Genomic DNA, 24,988 nt, shown 5'->3' with positions numbered 1-24,988 from the left:
CTAAAAAATTGCGGATCCTCTGGAGATATTCCCAGGATACCATTTCTGTTCTTCAGTGACATCCTCAGGATGAGTGAGGAATGTCGGCGTGTTCTTGGGGACGTGTCCATTCGAATCCACTGCCGATATCCGTTGCGATCTTTCAGTGCAAGTTCGCGCATCAAATTCTCATAACGATCTAGATGCTGGCGGTCGCAACCAAATTCGCTTCCGCTCAGGCTCGTCGCCATTGCTGTCAACAGCAAGATAAACTGAAAACGCGGCACGAACAGCGTACGCCTCCGCCTCTGCCATTTGCATTCGCCACACACAGAGTGTCAGCTGTCTGTCGGCTGCACAGGCCCAGCCACTGACTCGCGACGCAACACGACACCTGCCGAGAGGTGTTGTGAACTGCGTGCGACTCAACTTGTGAAAGGTGACGCGTTCGGAGCTGACGTGTCTCGATGGTGCGACTTGATATTCAACACGACAGGACACTGCACTTCTGGCTGTCGCATCCTGTCCTGTCGCACCACTGTGACAGGCCCCTTATTTTAAAAAAAAAATGTGTTGTTTGAGAGAAATCTACTCTGCAATGTGGTACGCTTCATCAATGCTATATCTGCAACACGTGGGATATGCAAAACGACAAAGCCGAAAGGATAGTTGTTAAAGTTACAGGGCGGTATCCGTCCATCCAATACCGATATGCATTCTGGAAAATTACGAAGAAGAACAGTGTCTGTTCGGCGGCTCTCGTCCTGAGGCACTGCGCTTCATATATTCATGATATGTACGATAATTGCCGAAGAACCGTATTATAGCAAACTGTGCACGGTAATACAACGTCACATTACATTTTCCTCTAACAGCTCATATTACAACTTCTGAGACAGAAAAAGAGCTCATCCATCTAGAGAAGCGCGACGGGTGCAGAAGGCTGTTCACCGGCACACTGTGTAAACTCGGACGGGATCACTGGCGTCGTTTTTCGACATATTTGTCTCCCCGTACCCCGATGTCTCGGATTTCGGGAGTGCTCAAGGGTCCTTGTACTCCTGTGGTTCAGCTGCAGCCGTTCCGCTCCCTGTCCCTAGCCACTTCGCGTGCTGAACTGCGCATTTCAGAGGACTATTGCGTGCGCCTCACAGCACAGCTTCCTGCCAGACCAGATCACGTACAAGGCGCTTCGGAATCTTCCCCAGTCGGGGCGAGCATCCTTCCTACGGACCTTCAGCGACAGCAGGAGCCAAGGTGAAGTCCCTAAGGAGTGGAAGACCACGATGGTGGTCCCTTCACTTAAACCAGGTCAATCGCCGCATCACATCCATCCTTTCCGCCCAATGGATCTTACAAGCTCTGTGGGGAAGACCTCGGAACGTATGCCATTCATCGCTTGAGCTGGTACCTTGAGAGCACGGCTTTCTTTTTTTTTTACGAGGCGATGGCGGGATTTTGCCCCGGGCCGGTCAGCGACGGACAGCGTCATCACTCTAATCAGTAAGACAGAACAGGAAGGGCCGAAGGTTTATTGACAGCCGCTGTCTTCCTCGACATCAAGAAAGCGTACGACAGCATCATCCATAGCGCAATCATGGCGACGCTTTCAGAAGCTGAAGTCGGGAGCTCACTTTCGTCATGGACCAAACACTTCTTGGCTGAGCACTCCCTGTTTGTACGCAACGCTGAGTGGGATACTGCGACGTTCTGCGTGCATCGTGGTGTCCCACAAGGCAGCGTCCGCAGTCCCCTCTTATGGCTTATCTTCTTGCGCAGCTTCTTAGTCACACTCACATTACAATATATGTTGACGACATCTGTATCTGGACTTCCGCCGTTCGGCGTTACACGATCCAACGCCGACTATAAGGTTCATTAAACATCATTTCAAGATACCCCCTTGACTGCGGAATGGTTGTCTCCCCTAGCAAGACTGCAGCCATGGCATTCTCACGAAGATCATTCCATAAGTACCCGTTTTTCATTGATGGCTCACCCTTAACCTTTGTCACGACCTGGCGATACCTGAGTGTTACAATTGACCATGGCCTGACGTAGCCTGACGTAGTCCCACCATGTGAGGATGCTTGCTGCCAAGGCAACCTGTTTGCTAAATGTACTCAACGTATTGCAGGTGCATCCTGGGGCCCATCATGCTCTGACCTATATCGTCAGGTCGTGGTGGTGAGGACATTGCGGTATAGCTTACCCATTCTGCATGCTCTCAGTCGAACCCAAGAACAGGAACTACTCAACATACAGGCCTGTAGTCTCCTCCGCGTCTGCTTTGGAGTCCCCAAGACAACGGAGACGTACTCTGTCTTGGCAGAGGCCGCGAGAGCAGCCTGTTCACATTCTGTGGGACGGTGACACCCTTCGCGCTTATACACGCTACATTACACGGAACCGCCGCACTATCTTTGTCGCATTGATGAGGACTGCCGTTTGTCCCAGCGTTTGACGAGTGCTTCCTAAGCTAGGTTTTTTAACGTGCAGTGCCCGTAAAGGTACAGCGAACCACGTGGGTGCATAACTCTGTGGTCCTGAGTAAAATACAGGGTGTTTCACAAAACGTGTCATTCGGACTTTATAAAAAAACGGGGCGACGGAAAAATACGAGGTAAACGGCACTTGTGTGGCAACTGAATTTGCCATCTAGCAAAAATATTTTCATTTGATTTAAATTAGAAGAAATTGAATTTCTTTAATTGAACTCCAAAATTTCCCAAGTCAACCTAACGTTTTCTTTACAGAATTAGAGAGCCCGTAGCGAACTTAGTCAGATCCACCAAGAAATCCGATCGATATTGCAAATGGAACTGCCCAAAAAAAGTCCCGAAATTGAGGCTTCAAAGTTTCGGGTATTCAACGCCGCACAAAATCAGACGCAAAGATTCGTGGAGAGGAGGACTTGCTCCTGCCCCCATGAAGCTAGAACAGTTTATCGCCGGACCGGCGTGCCGCACAAGACGCGCAGATAACAAGGCAGGTGACATTCCACCATACGTTGATAAGCGGCAAACAAAAATGATCCCGCCTCTTTTTTCCCGCCCTGTGTTTTTTCGACCTTCTATCTTTCATGGGGGCAGGAGCACGTCCTCGTCTCCACGAATCTTTGCATCTGATTTGGTGCGCCGTTGAATACCCGAAACTTTGAAGCCTCAATTTCGGGACTTTTTTTTGCGCAGTTCCATTTGCAATATCTAGCGGATTTCTTAGTGGATCTGACTAAGTTCGCTACGGGCTCTCCGATTCTGTAAAAAAAACGTTAGGTTGACTTGGGAAATTTGGAGTTCAATTAAAGAAATTCAATTTATTTTAATTAAAATCAAATGCAAATATTTTTTCAATGTGGCAAATTCAGTTGCCACACAAATGCCGTTTACCCCGTATTTTTCCGTCGCCCCGTTTTTTTATAAAGTCCGAATGACACGTTTTTTGGAACACCCTGTATACAGGGTGTCCCAGAAAACGTGTCATTGAATTATAATAAAAAAAACTACACCACCTAGAGTCATGCGGTCAACGGCATTTGTTCTTACTGGGTTTTTGCCACCTCCTCCTGTGAATGTCGTATAACGTAAGTTTAATTATGTAAATTTTTGCGAGCTTAAGTCGGAAATTTGCCTAGTAAAGGTCACTTTTTTACCCCACCAATTTGAAGAGCGTGTCTAATTTAGTCAAATTAATGATAATTGACAGGGATATTCAGGAGGTATCCCATCGGAAAAAATAGCCGAACATCATGCTCTACGGAGGTCGCAGAGAATAGCGCACGGTGAATTGTTCAGCGCAATCTTTGTCAGTCCGACGAAAGGAGGTTGGAAACCCAGCCCTCCCCGACATCGCAGAAAGAGATAAAACAGGCACGGCTTATCACGTCCGATTTTCGCTGGAACAATGCTTTCCCTCTCCCAGTTTTAGGAACTGTTACTTTTTCTACTATCACTCTGTGGGCTGGCTTCGGAACCTCCTTTCGTCGCACTGAGAGCGTTTGCGCTCAAAAAGTCATCGCGCGCTATGGTCCGGTGCTCCGAAAAGCATGATATTCGGCTATTTTTTCCTATGGGATAGCCCTTGAATATCACTGTGAATTATCGTGAATTTGAGTGAATTCGGCACGCTCTTCATATTGGTGGGGTAAAAAAGTGACCTTTACTTGGCAAATTTCCGAGTTCAGTTCGCAAATTTTTACATAATTAAACTTGGAGTACATGACATTCACGTTAGGAGGTGGCAAAAACCTAATAAGAACAAATGCTGTTGACCGCATGATTCTAGGTGGCGTACTTTTTTTATTATAATTCAATGACACGTTTTCTGGGACACCCTGTATATCGCAGCTACCCAGAGCTGACGAGCCGCAAACGGCTTTCTTGCGCAGCTTCTTAGTCACACTCACATTACAATATATGTTGACGACATCTGTATCTGGACTTCCGCCGTTCGGCGTTACACGATCCAACGCCGACTATAACCGTGTATTCACACGAGCGTGTTTTCTGACGGCGCAGCGACTGAAGGAGGGAGAGGGTAAATGATAAGGCGCTGAGGCTACGCCCTTTTGGAACGCCTACACAGATAGTGTTCCGATGTGATGTCGGCTCAGATGCTGGGGAAGCCGGGGATTACGTTCGCGCTGCGGTTGAACGTTGCAGCATTAATTTTATGTGCACGGCGCTTGGTACACAATGGACGAAAGAAAGCGAAAATTTGTGGCTCTTGCTTTTCTCATTGACGATAGTGAATGCTGACACGAAAAGAAGCGGTTAAAGAAGCTATGTACGAATGAATGGTTGCTGAGGAAAGAATACGGTCTGCAAAATAGCCTTCTACGGGAGCTACGACACGAGGACCCATTTGTCTACCGCAAGGTTTTGAGCATCGATGCGGCCACTTTTAAATACATTCTGCTCCGCATAGCAAAGCGCAAAAGGAGAGTATAGAGGCGAATATGCGGGACAGTATACTAGCCAGTGATCGTCTTTCCGTAACCCGTCTGCAACAGGTTCGTTCGAATTATGTGCGCTTAAACATGCCTCTAAATGCATAAAACGTTCGTATATAAGAGTGAGCGGGAAAGAGTGTAGGAGAGAGTACTGTGATGTGCGTCGTCGTTTTTTACCGTGACTCCGCAGCAGTCTGACGGTGTTGAGTGTGGTGTAAAGCAGAGACGGCTGTGGCGTAAAGGTCGCACCTTTCGAACACAGTAAAAACAGCTTCACCGCATAGCAGGTTCTGCGCCAATCATTGCCGTGAATGATAGGGCTCTCACTTCTGATTGAAGGACAGAGTGGAGCGTACACCTTTTTATGTCAATTGTGTGTGTGTCTCTCGTGGTCCCTCTGCTGTACGTTCCGCTAAAGCAAGAAACCTTGTCCTCTTTCTGCAGAAGGGAGGTCTTGCTCAACGGCCCATCTAATACTTTGCTTTCCCCGACGAACTCATGCACCCTCAACGCATCTCCACCCTTCATCCTCTATCCTCCATCCGTCCTGCTTTTTTTTTTTTTTCGGATAGCTTTGGTAGCTTCCAATTCCTGCGTTTCATTGGCCCCATTGCTTTAGACGTTGGACAGGCCATGTTTTTGTGTCTACTACTCATTCCGGTGGCATAGCGAGGCAGAGTTCACACCCACTCAAACAACCCTTATGATCTGTTTCGTTTCTTTTTCTCTTTTTTTGGTGGAGGTACGTTACCGTCCCATACATACATATAAAATTATGGAACAAAACGAAATTCACGAATTGGCACTTTTTGCATATCGCGTTATATAGGAAGCTCTCCTAGTGACTAATTATGAAATAATGTCATGACAAAGCGAGACGCCATCACGTAAGTGTTGCATCTTCAGCACTATAGCTTTGTCCAGGGGTTACTCTAAAGCGCAGTGGCAGTTCTCAAACTGTGTGGCCGCGATGAATGGGAAACACGTAAGAATAGTGAAACCGCGGAAAACTGACTCCCTTTATTACAACTGATCGTTTTCGTTGGTGCTTGTCAGAACACGATGTATGCACACAGTGGCCTCCCGTGAATGCGCCGCATGACGTGATGATGACCCCGAGGAGCTGCCATGTAGGCTTGTGTAATGACAGCCCTAAAATATTATACCATTACATGGTTAATTTATGATGCCAGACAACTATGAATATGCGTGACCCCACAGTGGCCGGATTGGGCATAAAATTTTGCACCCCTTTGTCTTACCCGGCGTGCGATACTGCTCACACATTTCTCGTTTTTAAACCAAACTGCTAGCGTCCTGAGCCGATACCTTTTGGTTTGGAACGCGAATGCTGCCAACTCGTTATTATTAATTAACAGCAACTGATACAACGACTGCGCCGTGAATATGGGGACCCAAAAATTGTTTTGATGTACACATCTACCGTTGCTTCGACATCCGGGTGTCTTTTTTCCATTTCAAGAGCGATCTTTTCCCACATGGCATGTTTCCTCGGGACATTTCGGTTTTGCTCATCGGCGAGCTTCCACAAGATCCGATGCTGCTCTACCTGGTGTAATAGATAAAAAATAATAGAGCTTGTAACATTGGCAACAGAGGGTGGCTTTCTTTTTCGCTCCGTCCTCCTTCTGCGCGTCAGTCGTCAGATTCTGTGCCCCGCGAACAAACTATCCGTGTGCTTCTTTCTGACGGACGGAGCTGCTGAGCGCAGTGATGTTGCACAAGGCTCTTTGATATCTCGCCAAAAATACAATAAAAACGTGGGCGCTTCATAGATTCTGCTGTGCGATAAGCTCCGCCCGCTACCGAATGGTTGGATGGTTGCGTGATAATGCTGCTACCTCCTTCTCCTCCTTCAGTCGCTGCGCAGTCAGAAAAGGCGCTCGTGTGAATACACGGTAAGGTTCATTAAACATCATTTCAAGATACCCCCTTGACTGCGGATTGGTTGTCTCCCCTAGCAAGACTGCAGCCATGGCATTCTCACGAAGATCATTCCATAAGTACCCGTTTTTCATTGCATAGGCGCAGCTACCCAGGGCCGACGAGCCGCAAACACGGCGAAACACGTGTCCTCTGGTGCTGCCGCATCGTTCCATGAGTATATATATATATATATATATATATATAATACTTGAGAGAGAATGGCATATTGAGATGGGACATTCGGTGAACAGCTTTACATTTTCTTGAGGGGTAACTAATTTGGATGAAACTTCTTTTGTTTTTGTGCTGTATCTTTGATCTCGCAGGGCACCCTTTACACTCGCTACTTTGAGTCGTCATTTTTTTCTTTGATGTTTTGGACCTTCACATGATTTTTCAAAGAGGTAGCCATGTTCACCCATCGACGCAACGTGGACGCTAGCAAAGGAAACCCGAAAAAAAATGTTTCTGTGTACTCACAAGGTACAAGGTTTCTGTGTGCTTGTACAAGGTGCTCAGAAAAAACAGAGAACACGATACCCAATCTTGAAAAATATTTTAAATAGAGTATTAAATACTCTTCAAAGTAACTCGGTACTTTCAAATACTGTGACGTTACAGTTGGAATTCGCTATCAAAGAAATACGAAGAGCGTGAACTTGAAAATGGCATTACCAAAAAGCTGCTGGAACAACTGCTTTCCAAAATTACTATCCGGTGGCCTTTTTTTTTTTACACACATAACCCCTAATACAGGTGCTTTATGGATAGGAAACAATGTTCTACAGAACGCTGTACAGCGTTACAGTGCTCTACAGAACTAATGCTCTCCTTATCGTTGCATTAACCTCATAGAGAGTTATTAATATTTTACGTTCCCTCTCTCGCTACGGCTTTCGGCATGCGACTTCTTTCCTGGCTGATTGGTGTCTCAATGGCTTACCAGCATGTACACCCAGGGAAAAGACATCGCCTCATGCTTGCTCCCAAACCCGAGGCACTGCACGCTACCCCTTCCCAAGAGGGATGTGGATATAACCGAATATCTCAGACGCTAAAGCATACGTACACATAAAGCACACTGCCAAGACAAAAGAGAATCTTTTGCTCGACCTCCACGTAACGCACCGAGAAGTACCTTCAAATTAACTGAGTAGAAGTTACGGATGAAATATTTCAGTTTGATTACTAAGTATACTGGCTTTTGAAAGTATTTAAAAAACATAACTTAAATATTGTACTCAGGTTACTGTACAAGTCTGATTTCACAAGGGCGACAATCCCCCGAATAGTTCGTCGGTTCATACTTCTTTGGGCTGCGCATCCGAAATTTTTACGCACTTCGTGCAATTCAAGGCCTTCTTGATGCGCTGCCCACCGCATACAGAAAGTCTTGTGCATGAAATTTTACGCGGCGCGCAACACGCATCGTTTCACGCAATGAAGTACGCACAATATGGGACGGCCTATAAGAAAAAGGGTAGGCAGAGCTCTGTTTTTGATGGAACTCTACTATTGAGTGAGAATTACGACACAGCTCTTACGCTATGTTGTTACCTGAAGGCATTTGATTGTTACATTTGAAGCCACGTGCAGTACCTGCAGAAGTAATTGTTAGCGAAAGCAAGACACTTGTCCCCAGGGGTAAGTGTACAAAGAACAGCGCGCAAACACCACTCGTTACCCGTCTAGATTTCCCCAGGGGTAGTTGCGAGCAGACGGTAGACACGCAGAGGCATCTACCGTAGATCGATATCATTTCGCCGCAACACGCCACGCTGTTCCATAGCTGGTTCATGGACGGCGCTTGGTTTGCACTCAGAAGCCTCGGCATAGTGATGAAGCAGTCATGATGATAAAGATTTTTTTTAAATGGTGATGATGATGATGATAAAGGCGGTTCCCGACCTGAAGCTTTTCTTTAATAGGCATGAACATTTTTTTCTTTAATATATGGTTATTAATTTAGCGCATGACTGAGACACCAAACATCTGATTATGACATTTTTGTGATTATTAATGATTTTCGACAAATAACTATACACAGCGCCTGTTCCTACGTAAACAGATTAACCACTGCAAATAAACTCTGAACGTGGAAGCGCAGACACACACTTTTCGGTAGGAAAGGGTAACAGGTGGTACTTTCGCAAGTCCAACTTGCACATAACTTCATTTTCATATTTCACATCTCATGCTTCTCGTGTAATGGGGTAGGGTACTGCTCTCAAGCGGTGAATCACCCCAGGCCATAGTCATGATTTAGTTGTTGTTGTTGTTGGTACTTTCGCTACCGTTTGCATTTTCGTTGGTTTGGTTCGGTGTAATGAAAGTAAAATTGACAATGTGGCGCTCATAAAGAGAGCCGGGTACAGCAGTACCATTAATTATCCAATAAAGTAAATAAAATGATATATTAGGATTTGCGGATTCCATGGAATGGAATCCGCGAATCCTCGAATCCTAGGCAGAGATTCGAGATTCGGGAATCCGAATCCCAGTGCCCAAAACGGCGAATCGAATCTTTCGAATCCACCAGCCACGTTTGTTTGTTTCTTCTTCAAATTAGCCCTTCCGGACTCCGCCGAGAGCCTCATTGGCCGATGGTTGTTTTCTTGTTTGTTTGTTTACATTGATCTAGTCTGAAAGAGTTCATAGGCACGAACTGCTACATTACAAGTTTAAAAGTAACATGGTTTTGTTTTTGATAGTTGCTTAGTTTTATGGAAATAATTCAGACGCGAGAACTTTTGTATTTCTTGTAGTCGTTGAACAACGTGTTAAATAAATTACGTTTAAGAAGAACTATACAGGTATATTTTCTCCTGAAACTGCACTATTACTTAATTTGTTTTCCATTAAACAAATGTATCATATTCTGCTTCAAAACACTCTTCAGTAGAAGTTTTTTTTCTGGCTTTTTAAACTCTTTTTAAAGAGAGGATTCGAAAGATTCGAGATTCGTAAGCTTCGTGGATTCGCAGAACTTTCCTTTGATTCGGATCCGGATTCGTAAAATTCTGGATTCGTCCCATCTTATAAAAAATGAAAAGAAGATAGCAGTTCTACATACGACACGTGTTAGCCAAAGTGAAATCATAGTGACAGCACATCCACCAGCTTACTGTACACAAAAAACCTGCACGAAGGCCTCCAGGGCTTGGACCTTCACTGCATCGAAAGGGCGGCTGTCCAGTCGGGCTGGCCGCCCTCGATGGCCGAGTCGGTATAGCGAGTCCGTCTGCTGATCGCGGGTTCAAATTCAGCCGAGGAATGTGGCAAGTTGGTGGAAGGGTACAATTTGCTCAGACACGCTGTCTTCCGCGAGAGACGTAAACATGGTGTGCCGTGTATCGAGATATCGGCGCACGTTAAAGTGGGACTCCACAACAAAATCACCACAAAGGTTGTGGTATATCCGTAATCTTTGTGATGTCAGGAACTTGTGTACGAAATATATCTGTTCAAAACTGCGCAGATTTTACTCAAACGAATTATTACGAAGCGAGCGCTTCGCCCCTGTGAAGCGAGAGGGCGCTGAAAGCAACACACTGCTGACACCACCCGGCATCCGGCAAGGGAGAAGACTTGGCCTTCGGGAGAGGAAAATCAGTTGCGCTGCGCATGCGCTAGAAGGGATGTCACGTGTCTCTCTTTGCTGCCGCCGTGCCGTCTGCTCGCTTCGCCTGCGCATGCGCTAGCACACAGCGGTTTGTTTGCTTGAGGATGAGATTTGTGTTTGTGGTTTGTGGTAGCGGTGAAGCAACTTTGCCAAATATTCCGTTCAAGTTCCTCGCTGGATGTCCCGCTCGTCCGTCGATGTTCAACAGGTGAGGGAACGTTTCAGCAACGCCTGCGAGTTTCATGCTCCCGGTTCAAAAGGTGAGGGCGTCTGTACAAAATTGTAAAATGGGCCGCTCTGTTACTACAGATGCAGCAAGTGCCAGTCCACTTTTTCTCAGCTGCACCTTCTCAGTCCAGGCAGCAACAGCACCAGGTGAATGTAGGTACACAACTTCCAAGTGAAAGACGCACGAGTGCAATTCTGAAGCTGGTAAGTACGTCTCATGCTACACACCATTCGCGTTCAGCGCTCTTATTTTGCATGTGTTGTAGCAAGTAATTCAGTGGCATAAACCGGCAGACTGGTGCGTAATGTACACCCATAGTGCCAAGTTGCACTAATTCTGGTGACGTGTTCGTGAAATCTGTGTAATCGGACTGTCTAATTGTCACCTGGTCGCGGTATATGAGTACGAAATATCGTGGTTTCGGCAGTTATCAGTAATCTTTCGTTGTGCTTAATGGTTCCTATTACTTTGTATTTGTGTTTCTACTGAGAATTATCATACTGTATTCTTAACTGGAGCAACAAATTTACCAAACACATGAGGATTGAGTTGAAACTGAGGACATTGCTTATTTTTACTGATTTCAGATTTTCAGGCATGGAGAGAAGAAATGCAGGATGCAGCCAAGAGTCATTTTACTAAAGGCACAGGGGTAAAAAGATTGAAAGATGGAGGTTTAAAGTGTTGTTATATTTGTAACTGATCGGGTGCTTTTACACAGAAGAACGTCAAAGGAAAAAGGTCCATAAAATCATAAGGTTCCGTCAGGCATGGGGCAACCTGCATTGATGATTCGTCTGCATTGTTCCAGACTGGCAAGGTTCCAGGACACAACGGGACATTCCTAAGGGGCCCCCTACCATCTCGCTCATTATCAGAGCTGACAATTAAAGCATAAATTTCCAAAGATTCTCTAAAAAGTGGCATGCATTTCAGAATTTGTATGAGTACAACACAACAGCGTGTACAGCCCGAGACAAAAGTTCACGGCACTACGCCTTTCTTCATCGGAGCGGTCCCCTGCCAGCTACCAGCAAAAGATCGAATAAGAAACGGGTCTATCTCTCAGTATGTGCATCCGCTCTTGTTTGATGGTAGGGTGTCACTCCAATGGAGAAATGTGACACCATGGTGGTCCGTAAAGATTTGTACCAAGCTGCACATCGTACAACCCCGACAACTAACAAACACTGCTCGGTAAGGTCAGTGTTCCAATTTGAGATTTTGCTGCCTATTTCTTCCCAAAAGGCTGCTCTTGCTTGTGAACTCCGGTGTACCAAAACAAGTTCAGAACAAAGAATTTATAGTTAGACTCTGAAGGCAGTAGTCAACATAAATAAGTTTTACCTCTGAGATGATTGCCCATTCAAGGCAACAACAAACTCGTAGGTTCACCACATCATCTAAACTTCCTCGGCCTATTACAGCTTGTTTCTGTCCACAAGGAGTGGTGACATGAACTATCATTCATCGAGCATTTGTCAGGAGGTTGTTAGAGGAATCAGTCAGACAGATGTGCTTCAGATGTTTTTTTTTTTTTTTTTTTTTCAGTTTTCAGGTTTTTATTGTTATTCCATGACAGTATACACTGATACTGATAGTGGGCAAGCCCTGTTGAACAGTCCAAGACACAGTCAGTGCAAATGTTTACACAATTTGAGGGCAACAGAAATACCAAGAACACATGACAAGTATTAGAAACAAATAGCAAATGAACGAAGAGAAATGCGAATCATCAAAAAGTAATTGCATGTCACCCTACATATCAGCAGAAAAGTCCTGTTTGATGGTGTTTTTGAAGGATGCCAGATTATTGTTGGGACGAATGCGTACACCAGTGTTTCTCAAACTGTGGGTCATGAGCTGTTGAAAGATTCATTGTTTCATGCCCAACCAGAGGGTAAAGCTCAATTCATGTTCAAAGCATTAATGGACTGTCATGTGTTGTCAAATGACAGTGTTGCATTCATGAGTAAATGATGTAGATGTGAAGGTCCTTAAACATGAATTCAACAGAAATCCTCTGGCTGGGTGTATTTCCTGCTGCTTTGCACACTCTTGGAATCTGGTTGAAAACTGCCCTGCTACTATGGCTTTCTTCACACCATCTGTGCATCAATATTCGAACAGATTGGGACAAAAGTTTATGGAGTGTTGCATTTCTTCATGGGAGTGACACTCTAGCAGCAAACAGGAGTGGCCACACACACTGAGAGGTGGACAGAACAGCCAGTCACCTGTTTCTTATTCGATATCTTCCTGCTAGCCAGCAGGGGGCCGCTCCGATGAGGTGCAAGGCAACAGGCTCATTGATATAGTGTCCAGCTGGAATTTGTGGTATTTTGGAACGATGTATTGCTAACGAGACCAGTAAAAATATCCAAAACTGGACCTGGACTGCGTGTTTGGCTCACTGAGGTTACCGAAGAGCTACGTTTCCTTGAGGTGTGAAACAAAGCTTGATAAAATGAATCAACCAAGTTGTGTGATCTAACTGGCCAATACTGAGTAGATTTACAATATAGATTTGCAATATCTTGAGGACTTTTGCTCTCTTGTAACAAATGCTAAATAAATGCAATCAAGCATACATTGGAACTCATTTGCTGAGGCAAGACACATGAACATACAAACATATGTGATTGTGCTAGTTATTTTCACGCACATAGTATGATCTTCTGAATTCCCAGTAGCTGTTCGAACACATAGCTCCTTTCACATAGCTGCACCCGTTTTAACTCCTTGCATCTTTGTTGAGACAAAGCGGAGTTGTTTGGCATTTTTGTTCCGCAGTATCACAGCAGGTTTAGCACTGCATAGCCAAGATCGTACCTTTACTAGTGCATCTGGGAGGTCCCCATAGAACCTCCCATAATATTTTCTGGCTACCACACGGATAGCCAACACTAGCATGAGACAAAGTAGAAGCCAACTTGAATATACAAGGCGTAATGATGTGCGTGAAGAATTTTAAAATGATTGAGCATTGTATGCGAATTACATTATCAAAATGTTGATGAGAGTCATGTACCCCGGCCACCATATTTTTGATGATAACGAAAGACTGCAATTGAGCTGGTGTGATGCCAATATATTTTTCCTTTAATCTAATGAAATAATTATGCATTATATATAGTCATGAAGAGTTTGCTGATGGATGTTGGAAGGGTGTACATTTCCTTAGATAAATCATTCACAAGAATACACACAGCGGCTTTGAGCTCACCAAGGTTTTATGCAATGCCAACTGATGTTAGTATTTTCATGGTAAAAAGCATCTGTTGCAGCTGAAGAAAACAATACCATCAGTCAGGGCAGTTGTCTCGTTATATTGCAAGAGAGTACTCAGTACTGGAGAGATATAAACACACGGAATAAAACAAACTGCCTAGTGCAGTGAGTGGAAAGTTTATTCCACTTCTTATTGGCAGAATATTAACACAATTTTTTCTACAAGATTTCTCAGGTCAGAGCACTTTATAGGATATACAAATTGCCAATTATGTGTGTTATGTGTATGTATATCACCACACTTAAATGTATTTACCTGCTGTAATATACCCCACACCAAGCTAAAAATGGGGCATATTGTCTTCAGTTGAAAAGTCAATGCAGGAGAGCATGCATGGCTATAAAGTGTTTCACCTGAACCATTACCCAAAATGTATGAAGTGGCAGTACACAACTATCACATAGAATGACCCATCTGTGGTGCTATGTGTAGAATCTATGCACACTTTTCTTTTGATGTTAACATTGCCTTGAGTTTGAGGGAAAGCACAGGACGAACACGGGACGAGCCGAACACAAACACACGAACCAGCAAAGAAGCTTTAATACACAAAGTGAAGGAGAGACGGGTAAAAAGAAAGTGTACACTTCGGCATTAACATCAAGTCAACACCAGCTAGCTTTCCTGCTCCTCCTGTGTTCATCACACTTTTGTTGGTGCCCAAATGCCTTAACAGCTGTTTTTGCATGCCTGTCATGAGAACTAGCAAGAAATCCTCATCTTGCAACAAGTCAGTATTTCCTCGTTGAAAGACAGTAGGATCATCCTTCTTGCCTTTGTGTGTGAGGGAAAGCACTGGACTGTTTGTTTGGGCTCTGATAGAACTGACCAACAAGGCAACACTGGTTTGGTTGTCGTCGTGTTTCCTCTCACTGTAACATATATTATAGTCCCTCATGGTGATGTACAGGTACTGCCTTGTAGTGAGGTGAATTGGATCCTTTGAAACGTGCCATCCAGCACACCCCGAATACTGAGCTGCATAGTACGCTGAGTGCAATGCCGTCACGTCCCAAGCAACACAAAGTGTAGGAATAATGTTGGTGCAACATTGGTTACGTTGGCCAATGTTGGCAATGTCGCTGCGACGTTCCATTCATATTGGAATACTAACGTTAATTCACAGCCATTGCCGCAATATTTATGCAACATTTGATTACGAATATAAACTATGGAAATGTTGCTGGAATAGGCATCTTATGATGTTATTCCAACGTGAAATTCCCAGCACTGGAACAATGTCTGTGAAACGCTAGAAGTTATCCATAAAATCTGTAACATTGCTCCGGCACTGGTACAATGTTTTCTTTCCAATGTGGAGCAGTCGCCACTGATCCAACGTTGTCAGAATATGGATACGACACAGCTGTACCGACGTGGCGTTCACAGCATTGGACCGATGTCGGACAAACATTGAGGGGTCTAGATCAAATTTGTAGAATTCTTCCAGCATTGCTATGATGCTTTTCTTCCAATGTGGAGCAGTCGCTGCCGGTCCAACGCTGTCAGAATATGGATACGAAATACCTGTACAGACTTGGCGTTCACAGCGTTGGAACAATGTCGGGGAAACGTTGAGGGGTACACATCAAATTTATAACGTTGTTCCGGCATTGGTACGGTGCCGTTTTCCCAATGTGCGACAGTCGCCACCGGTCTAACGTTGTCAGAATATGGATACGAAATAGCTGTGTCCACGTGGCGTTCACAGCATTGGAACATTGTCGGAGAAACGTTGAGGGGTCTACATCAAATTTGTAACATTGTTCCAGCATTGCTATGGTGCTTTTCTTCCAATGTGGGGCAGTCGCCACCGGTCCAAAGTTGTCAGAATGTGAATACGAAATAGCTGTACCGACTTGGCGTTCACAGCATTGGACAAATGTCGGACAAACGTTGAGGAATCTAGATCAAATTTGTAGCATTCTTCCAGCATTGCTATGGTGCTTTTCTTCCAATGTGGGGCAGTCGCTGCCGGTCCAACGCTGTCAGAATATGAATACGAATTAGCTGTATAGACTTGGCGTTCACAGCGTTGGAACAATGTCGGGGAAACGTTGAGGGGTATACATCAAATTTATAACGTTGTTCCGGTATTGGTACGGTGCCGTTTTTCCAATGTGCGACAGTCGCCACCGGTCTAACGTTGTCAGAATATGGATACGAAATAGCTGCATCCACGTGGCGTTCACAGCATTGGAACAATGTCGTACAAACGTAGAGGGGTCTGCATCAAATTTGTAACATTCTTCCAGTATTGCTATGGAGCTTTTCTTCCAATGTGGGGCAGTCGTCGCCGGGCCAACGTTGTCAGAACATGAATACGAAATAGCTGCACCGACGTGGCGTTCACAGCGTTGGACCAATCTCGGACAAACGTTGAGAGGTCTACATCAAACCTGTAACATTGTTCCAGCATTGCTATGGTGTTTTCCTTGCAATGTGGGGCAGTCGCTACCGGTCCAACGTTGTCAAAATATGGGTACGAAATAACTGTAGCGACGTGGCGTTCACAGCATGGGAACAATGTCGGAGAAACGTTGAGGGGTCTTCATCAAATTCGTAACGTTGTTCCGGCATTGGTACGGTGCCTTTTTTGCAATATGGAGCAGTCACCACCGGTCCAACGCTGTCAGAATGTGGGTACGAAACAGCAGTACCGATATATGTGTTTCACGGGAACGTTGGAGAGTCTACATAAAATTAGCAACGTCCTCCAGCATTGGTACGGTGCCCTTTTCGCAGTGGTGCAGAGGTAACATGCAACCTATGTTCCAGAATATGGACACGAAATAGCTGCGTCGACGTGGAATTCACAGCACTGGAAAAATGTCGGAGAAATGTTGAGGAGTGCAATTTTGCAACGTAGCTCCGGCGCTTTGTATTTTTTTTTTTCAATATCAGACGGTCGCCACCGATCCAACATTGTCAGAATATACACTTGAAACAGCGGTTCCAAACGTTGAATGAACAACGTTGCTTCTGCACAAGTTATTCTTGAGGATTTCATATGCAAAGTGTACACACCGAAATCGCGGTGATTTACTACACGTAAAAAAACTGAGTTTTTCACAGTTGTTTTAGCGTGATTTCTATGAGTGAAACTAAATGTCCATCACGAAGAGTGCCCCAATGAAAACTCAAACAAAGTTCAACAAAGTTCAAGTGTAGTCAACGGCCTACAACATATGGAGATCAACATGCCGTTTCCGATTCGCCTGTACCTGTCCTGACGTGTTTCCCAGCCTATGGGACACTTTAGATGTTCACAAAACAACAAACGACTCACAGTCATTTCCTCCAGGTCATTATCATTCTGCCACGCACAGAGAGGATTCCGAATTCCTAGTCTCTTGCCAGAAGACCAGCAACGACACATTTTCACATGGGGAAAGAATGCACCGAGAACTCTCTGGTAACATCGCAGAAGGCCAGCTGATTTGAGAATAGAGCAAGATTCACTCTGGCATAACGTTGTTGCCGTGGTTAACTTTACCTGTATACTTGTACATTCGTTTGCCTGTTCTGCCGTTGCGGTCTCTCTCATACAGTAGAGTGTCTTATGCGTGAATGGGACACCTGATTTATCAGCCCCGAGCAAGACAGATCTCCGGAACAGGATGTTCCATGACACACTCAAAAACAGGTTGCAGGTGAATTCGGAGGCTTACAAAGGGTTGCACAGATATGTTCCACAGATTTGGTGCCCCTAGATATATATTTTGAAAAGTTTAAAAACGGCAGTATGCAGCAGTAATGCACTAAATACAAAATTACACATGAACAACGCAATAAATCTCCTTTTCCACCGCGAAATATTATTTAGCTATTTGGGTATTTCGGGCTACTTTTTCTCCCACTTTGGCGGAATCAGGGTCTCGCACCTAGTAACCCTGGAGCGGGGATCGGGGAAGCCGCAGGGGACCGCCGGCCAAACCGGACGCCATTCTACGCATTCTCCTCAGATTATAATCGTCAGTTGAAGTTAATTTTGCTTTTTCTTGGCTTGGTTTGGAATTGAATCGAGTTGTGCTGGTAGGATAACGTCTGTGATGTCGCTAAGCACAGGTCTTCCTCACACTGCTGGGATATATAGGCCTCGTGCACTAAAGTTTGCCCGTACTTGTGGCGCCCTCTACAACGGAGGCCATTTTGAACTGGGTAGGTGGGACCCGGCGTGCCGCTATTGAAGCATGGAAAGTAGTGACCGCGGAGGCGAAAATTTCGAACGTAGAAACGGCTACAACAGAAGATATTGTTGCGTTGTTCACTGCTCCAACCGCGAAGGGGATCTAAGCAAAGAAACTGGTGACTATCTGACATTTCACCGCTTTCCGGGACGGAAAAAGGAGACCGAACGCCGCCAGCGCTGGATCACCGCTGTTCGCCGCACACGGTAAGAACAACCGTCGCTCTCTCGTGGTATTTTGTTTTAACGGCACATCATTTGCGCACAGGCAAGATGGACAACGGTGGCTGCCGACCAGCAACACCCGGATATGCTCAAATCATTTTGTCGGTGGTGCAAAGGCTGACGATGAGGAGAGCCCATCCTACGTACCGACAATATTTCCTGAAGCATATCGGAAACCTGCAAAAGACAACCTTGCCAAGACTGCAAGATATGCGAGGTAACTGTGTGCGAGGTGTATGTGATTGTGCATGTCTCGTATTGCTCGTTTTTTAGGGTAATGAAAAGGCGGAACAGATCAGTGCTACAGGGAAGTTACCGTCACGCTCATGCGACGACATCAGTCAGGCAACCTCTACAAGGGTCCCTGGAAAATTACGTGGATGACTTCAGCCAACCTCAGGAGGACTGGTCTGGGCTGTCTGACCTCTCTCTGCTCGAATTCGAGTGCGCAGATGACACTGCGGCAAACGTCCATCACATAGTAGGTATCACAATTTGAGGAAAAGGCTGTCCTTTTGGATAATGAAATGTGAAACGTAAATGATGGGGCATTATGGTGTTTGTGTCACTGTGTAACATATTGCTCAATGTAGGATGCCGCCATGGACGGTGCTGCACAGACAGACTCTAGCACCCAGACGGAAGATGCAGACAATGCAGATTGTCACTTCTCTGTTCTCTTCGCATTCATTGGGCAAGGCTGTGCACAAACGCAGGTAGTCCATCCCGTTAGAGTCAGCAAACACACACAAGACACCCCATCAGCGTCGGCAGAGCCAATTCCAGGGGAACGAGCTTGTGTGTTCAGTGGTTACAATTCCATAAAGCATGACCCTGATATCCTTGAAGACCTCACAAGTGTGCAGCCCAATGTGTTTGCTTTGTTACTGAGCCTTCTCTCTGTGCTAAGGGTCCGCAGCTGTGATATTACAATGGAGAATGCGTTGTTACTTTTTTTAATGAAGATGAAGATGGGCATCTCCTTCACTGCTCTGGCAGCACTGTTCGCTGTGCACAGGAGCACTGCATCAAGAATATTTTATAGAGTGTTGGAAGTGTTGACCACGTCAACCAAGGGTTGGATTTATACACCGCCACCTGATGTCCGGCAAGCTATGATGCCAGAATGCTTCAAGCTACATTATCCAAAGTGTAAATATATAATAGACTGTACGGAGATAAAGACAGAAACTCAGGTATAATAATTACGATAATAATTCGATTTTCTCGAAACCACAGAATAAAACGATAGCCATCGCCGGTTCAACACCTCACAACGCACGAGCCATGAACACATGTGGGCGTAATCACCTACCCAGTTTCGGAATTGAAGGCAGCGATGGTGCTGCCCCCTTGAGAAGTGCGCCACGCGTATAGGAGGTTGTCACGACGGAGATTACCGGCGCTGCTCGCAAGTCCATCGTGTGCGGTTTAGGAATGATTTGTAGAAACAACAGGTATGTACACGTTGAACTTGAGTCCATCTTTACATTTACATTTGTAGAGTATGCAAATATAACATTGATTCATGCTGTGCTTCCAAATTGCTATTCAGCGTTGTTGGCAGTTTCAAATTTGTTTGTGGGGCAAGTGTTGTCATTTGTATTTCAGCACCGAGTGTGATACATGAATGAAAGACAGATGTTGAGCAAACGTCCAGCCTGTACACACTATATTTACGCTTCTTTTCTTTCATAATTATCTCTTCGAGTTTATCTTTTGCGTTTGTTCACTTTTATGCAGGCGTAGTCGCAAAGAAAGAAGACAAAATGGACGTCGGAACGACGCGGCTTCCTGCAAGGTTGGAGTGCCTTTCAGCAAGTAGGACGGTCAGTTAATTTTCCCCGTTGTTCATGATAGAGAGCATGGAAAAATGCAACAGTATACTAAAGAAGTCTTATGCGTGTCAAGTTTTTCGGCAATTATGTTCTTGTGTCCTTATTTATGAATATTTTGAGGGAATTATTTGTGCAAGAAAAACAGCAGAAGCAACACACATATTTAATAACAATTAAAAATGTGGTTGCGTTTAATTAGTATCTTCCCGGTACGTTAAATAAACGTTGTCAGTAAGCTGTAATTCTTGCACTTTTGAACATAAATGCTTTGCTCATAAATGCTTTGAAGACGCAGCATAGCTTCAGTTTCTGGTAAAAAAAACAAATCAATGAATCAATCAACAGAAGTCCTCTCCGCCTTTGTATGTTTGCCATTTTCAGTCCCCTTATTTTGATGTGGCGCCATTGAACATTGAAGTCACTGTGATGTCTCCACCTGTGCTATGATGTCCATATTAAATATTTAAATTTGATTGCACATGAGCAAGAAGAAAATTGTATCTTTTGTCTTTCTCAGGCCTGAACGTCAGTAGGCAACACACAGAAGGCATGAACATCCTCATATATGAATAAACCATTATATTCACAACATTTCATTCGTTTGCATGCTGCATACTACGACACTAGCTATGCTCAAGCAGACATGACGTTGTAACGTCGGAATGCCAAGGGGAAGACGTTGGTGTAACGCCAGAACAACGTTAGAACAGGCGTAGGAACAGCATAGGGGCGAATGTTGCTCAAATGTCGGAACACTGCTGGCCACATTATATTGGAACAATGTGTGGGAATACATTGCACTAACGTTGGAATATTATGGGATCAGATGTTGCTGTAACGTCGGAGCAGTGTCAGTTCAAACATGGGACCAACATATAGGGGTCGGACGTTGCTCAAATATCTGAACACTGCTGGGCAGATAATATCGGAACAGTGTGTGGGCATACATCGTGCTAACGTTGGGACATTGTTGGAGCAGATGTGATCTAACGTCGGAGCAGTGTCAGCACAAACGTGGGACCAGCATATCGGGGCAGATGTTGCTCAAATGTTGGGATACTGCTGGGCAGATCATATCAGAACAGTGTTTGGGCATACATTGCACTAACGTTGGAACACTGTTGGAACAGATGTTGCTGTAACATCGGAGCAGTGTCTGCGCAAAATTGGGAGCATCATAGGGGCAGATGTTGCCCACATATCGGAACAATGTTAGGACAGACGTGAGACCAACGTTGGAACCCTAAAATATTGTCGTGATTCCAGCGTCGAGTCGCATACGTTGTAAGGATGTGGTTGTTACGTCAGAAGAAACATTGCTTACCAATGTAGATGTAACATTAAAGGAGGCGACATTCCCACACTGTTCCAATGTTGGAATCCCTCGTTACTCCAACATTGAAGAGTGGGAAAGACAACGTCAGTCCAACGTTGATGCAACATTTCGTGTTACTTGGGGTAGTTTCCCTAACATAAACAAATAGTTTCTGGAAGGTAAAAAAGGACATTCCAGTACAACATAGTGTTTTACAAGTGCCTGTACGCCCGCAGCACATTGTTGCCATCGCGGCTTCTCCCGTACCTGTTTTTTTTTCTTTTTTTAAGGAGTAGCAAGCTGGCACTTGCTTGGCTGACATCTCCTTTTGTGTGAATAAACATACCCCCCTGCATGGGCTGCCTCTATTACATCGTCCTCTGTTTTTGTAAGTGGGGTGTAGGACAGCCCCAAAATCATGTGCATAATAGGAAGCTTGGAAGACAAACGAGACCTTGCCAGTCTGGAACAATGCAGACGAATCATCAATGCAGGTTGCCCCATACCTGACGGAACCTTATGATTTTATGGACCTTTTTCCTTTGACGTTCTTCTGTGTAAAAGCACCCGATCAGTTACAAATATAACAACACTTTAAACCTCCATCTTTCAATCTTTTTACCCCTGTGCCTTTAGTAAAATGACTCTTGGCTGCATCCTGCATTTCTTCTCTCCATGCCTGAAAATCTGAAATCAGTAAAAATAAGCAATGTCCTGAGTTTCAACACAATCCTCATGTGTTTGGTAATTTTGTTGCTCCAGTTAAGAATAGAATGATAATTCTGAGTAAAAACACAAATACAAAATAATAGGAATCATTAAGCACAACGAAAGATTACTGATAATTGTCGAAACCACGATATTTCTTACTCATATACCGACTTCGGTGTTAAGATGGAACAGGTGACAATTAGACAGTCCGATTACACAGATTTTACGAACACGTCACCAGAATTAGTCCAACTTGGCACTATGGGTGTACATTACGCACCAGTCTACCGGTTTATGCCACTGAATCATTTGCTACAACACATGCAAAATAAGAGCGTTGAACGCGAATGGTGTGTAGCATGAGACGTACTTACCAGCTTCAGAATTGCACTCGTGTGTCTTGGAAGTTATGTACATACACCTGGTACTGCTGCTGCCTGAACTGAGAGGGTGCAGCTGAGAAAAAGTGGACTGGCACTTGTTGCATCTGTAGTAACAGAGCGGCCAATTTTACAATTTTGTGCAGACGCCCTCACCTTTTGAACCGCGAGCATGAAACTCGCAGGCGTTGCTGAAACGTTCCCTTACCTTGTTGAACATCGACGGACGAGCGGGACATCCAGCGAGGAACTTGAATGGAATATTTGGCAAAGTTGCTTCACCGCCACCGCTACCACAAACCACAAATCTCATCCTCAAGCAAACAAACCAAAACAAACCCCTGTGTGCTAGCGCATGCGCAGGCGAAGCGAGCAGACGGCACGGCGGCGGCAAAGAGAGACACGTGACATCACTTCTAGCGCATGCGCAGCGCAACTAATTTTCCTCTCCCGAAGGCCAAGTAGGGAGAAGGAATGCAGGCTTGAAAGCAGACGACAATGCTGGGTGACGTCACGGAATCCTCCTACGGACGAACCGCCGTAGTATGGAGCCGTTTTCTGCTCTTCGCATTTCGGTTTCCTATTATCATTTACGAATTAATTACTCGCTCCAAATTAATGCGAATGTTGGATTCGGTATCGAGGGGGTGGCTCGCGTTCAGTATGATGCTCACCTAATTTTTCTCAAATCCTTGCGAAGTCTTCCTTTGAAGAACCCTCAGGTTCGCAAAATTAATCCGCATATACCCGACCACTCTGGCGTCGCTCATGATCGCAGTTGTTAACCAGTCGGGCTAAGGTGACCTGGGGTTACTGCCACTGCTGCTGATGTAATTTTCGTTGTTCCTATATTTCTCTTTGGGTTTCCTACACAAGCCTTTCAGTTTCATTTTTTTCTGCTAGCTCCGCAGTAGAGAAATGGCTTTCGTGAAGTTGCGATTGTGCAATTCTTCCTAGTCTGGAGCTTTTGTCTAAGCGTTCCCTAGCACTACATAACGTGTGCACGAGTAATCTCGCTTTGGTGAGACCGTTTATCTCCCGAGATCCAGAAGGAAATGTCGAAAAACCTCCCGACGCCTTGCGTGATTCCTTGCTGATATCCTCAGTGTGCTCAAGTGCTTTTCCTTCTTTGTCCTCTTTGCTATACCATATTGCTGTAAAAAATATGTTCTCGCCATCACTGCCATGTGATATTGCGGACCACATGTGTTCTCAAGCTACAGAAATGTAGCTTTTTTCCTGGGGCCAGCGCCATCTTGTAGGTGGGAAACGGACAATAAAGAAAAAAAAAATCACTCAAGGCGTTGCATTGCAGTAGAAGTCACCTACCCTACCGGGTCAAAACCACTGGACCATTTTCGTTCGCGGTGCTGCTCACGGCAATGCAGGAAGCTCGTATGCGTTTCGGTTCCCGGTATCACCTCTGGCTTTGTTTCCAAATAGTTCCCCGTCTGTAAGACGAAAACTGTTCGACAGTGTTCTGGTTCAGCTGTAACTTTGACGCGGAGAGATCGGGCGAATGTAAAAGAACAACACGTGTTCGAAGTTATCCGCAGCCCTACCCGACAGCACGCGCAGCATGCCCCTCTTACACACAGACGTACACATACACACACACACACACACACACACATATATATATATATACTCATGGAACTGTGGCATTGAGGAGTGCTCAGTCACCCTCCCAGGTGTATATGGCTCGCTGAGCGACCCCTGGTTTGCCAATTCCGAACGATGCGCGGCTACCCAGAGCTGCTGAGCCGCAAACACGGCGAAACACATGTCCTCTGGTGCTGTCGCATCGTTCCATGAGTATCTGTTTCTCTGCGTGCAGGCATAGAAGCCATCTTAATCTGTAATTTTGAATTTCAAACACGTCTAGTGTCATTTACTTGTTTCTTTAATGGCTTTTTCCCCTCATTATGTATCTCCCAGGTGTATATCGCTCGCTGAGTGACCCCTGGTTTGCCAATCCCGAACGATGCGCAGCTACCCAGGGCCGACGAGCCGCAAACACGGCGAAACACGTGTCCTCTGGTGCTGTCGCATCGTTCAATGAGTATCTGTTTCTCTACGTGCAGCCATAGAAGCCATCTTAACTGTAAGTTTGAATTTCAAACACGTCTAGCATCATTTACCTATTTTTTTAATGGCTTTTCCCCCCTCTTTATAATTCACTGGCTTGCACTGTGGCATTGAGGAGTGCTCGGTCACCCTCCCAGGTGTATATCGCTCGCTGAGTGACCCCTGGTTTGCCAATCCCGAACGATGCGCAGCTACCCAGGGCCGACGAGCCGCAAACACGGC

General features: G+C 45.2%; 1 long non-coding RNA gene across 1 annotated transcript; it reads left to right on the top strand.

The window, feature by feature from the left end:
• Positions 1-10,677: 10,677 nt before the first annotated feature.
• Positions 10,678-11,429, top strand: LOC135387378 (uncharacterized). The gene is made up of 3 exons (XR_010421078.1): positions 10,678-10,707; positions 10,809-10,931; positions 11,316-11,429. It is a non-coding gene; the product is annotated as an uncharacterized LOC135387378 (long non-coding RNA).
• The last annotated feature ends 13,559 nt before the right edge of the window (positions 11,430-24,988 follow it).

This window comes from Ornithodoros turicata, chromosome 3, assembly GCF_037126465.1.
Source record: "Ornithodoros turicata isolate Travis chromosome 3, ASM3712646v1, whole genome shotgun sequence".
NCBI classification, from domain to species: domain Eukaryota; kingdom Metazoa; phylum Arthropoda; class Arachnida; order Ixodida; family Argasidae; genus Ornithodoros; species Ornithodoros turicata.
Note: the sequence above shows the minus strand (reverse complement) of the source record. Positions and strands in the feature narration are given on the sequence as shown.